Source organism: Ptiloglossa arizonensis, unplaced genomic scaffold, assembly GCF_051014685.1.
Source record: "Ptiloglossa arizonensis isolate GNS036 unplaced genomic scaffold, iyPtiAriz1_principal scaffold0020, whole genome shotgun sequence".
Classification (NCBI taxonomy): domain Eukaryota; kingdom Metazoa; phylum Arthropoda; class Insecta; order Hymenoptera; family Colletidae; genus Ptiloglossa; species Ptiloglossa arizonensis.
The window spans coordinates 106002-107500 of record NW_027478390.1 but is presented as its reverse complement, the minus strand read 5'-3'; the positions used below and the strand labels follow the sequence as shown (position 1 = coordinate 107500).

Sequence of the window (1499 nt, the reverse complement as noted above, 5' to 3'; positions counted from 1 at the left end):
GGTAACCACTGACGATCGCGTCGATGTGCGTCCGAAGACTTCGGGAGGACCGGCTGTGAAGCTCGGATAGCGAGTCGGACACCCATGCACCGCGTCGAATGCGGTTTGAAGTTGGGACGAAAGACCGATTCGAGCCGGCTGCGAGTCCTTTTTCGAATCTGGACGCTCCCACGTGCGTTCGTCAGCTCAATCGGTGAGGACTGTGGTTCCTTTGATCGGGATTATCCCCGCGGTTCCACATCCCACGATTCATGATGGTTTTTCAATGTACTTTGCACCCGGCCGTCGAATGATTCGCGTTCATGTGCGCGAACTTTCGACGTGTTCCGTCAGTCGGGACTTTGTGTCGTCAATTTGGCGACGCCCAAGCCTCCTTCTTTCTACGTTTGGTCGGAGGCGCGGGCATCGATTTTCAAAACTAGAACCAAAGAGAATTTAAACGCAAAATTGCATAACGATTACCCTGAACGGTGGATCACTTGGCTCGTGGATCGATGAAGAACGCAGCTAATTGCGTGTCAACGTGTGAACTGCAGGACACATGAACATCGACATTTCGAACGCACATTGCGGTCCACGGATAAAATTCCTGGACCACGCCTGGCTGAGGGTCGTTCACATAACCTAATACTGCTTGCGTTGCTATCCAATCCCCGCCGTCGTTTCCGGAGAGAATGGAAACGTTTCAGAGTCGGGTGTGTACGGAGATGCTTACGTACGAGCGAAAGATGGGCAGTTCGTTGGCGATTGTCGCGGACGTGCGAAAATAACGATTTGCCTGCGCGTCTCCATATGTAATCGTTCGGACTCGCGAGAGTGTTGCGGCGTCGCGCGTCGACTTAATACGACCGCCCGTGAACACCGCTCCCTACGATTACTTTGAAGTTTGCGCGCGCATATATTCGTCTTTCGCCCGAATCGAATTTTGCCGCGCTCCCAACGTTGCCTGAAATGATTTTTACGTCGAGAAAGGAACACGAATCGAGAGACTAATAGAGGACAAAAATGAATCACCCCACCACGTGAAATGTGGCATTTGTTAATAGTCGTCGTTCGCACAGCCCCAGGGATTTGTCGGCCAGCGGGGGTCGTCGTTGCCCGCGATGTCACATCAAATTTACCGCGACCACTATCGAGGGAGGTCTTTATCTTCGAACGTTGAAGACTTCGGCCACGTTCGTCGAATCGAATTTTTGACCCGTCGATGTGGTTCGTTTGGTAAGAGATATGCTCGTGCGTGCAAACGTTTCTGAACCTTCGGTGCTGTACTTAAAATCCTCTTTGGAGCGGCTCGAACGCAACGACAAACTTTGCCACAATGAAGGGAAACTGCTGAAGGGAAAGCGAGAGGTTGGTCACCCCATGTCTCTGTTGTCGATCGTGAGACCGCGCGTATAACCGGTCGTCCAGTCCACGACAACTTTTTCGAATTCATCTCGGACTTGCTAACACCGGGTTCTCTTATCCTCCTCCTCCTTCTCTTCGTTCTGCTCTGGAGA

General features: G+C 52.0%; 1 non-coding gene across 1 annotated transcript; it reads left to right on the top strand.

The window, feature by feature from the left end:
• The first annotated feature begins 459 nt into the window (after window positions 1-459).
• LOC143154424 (5.8S ribosomal RNA) lies at window positions 460-614 on the top strand. Its single transcript, XR_012994081.1, has one exon. It is a non-coding gene; the product is annotated as a 5.8S ribosomal RNA (ribosomal RNA).
• The last annotated feature ends 885 nt before the right edge of the window (window positions 615-1499 follow it).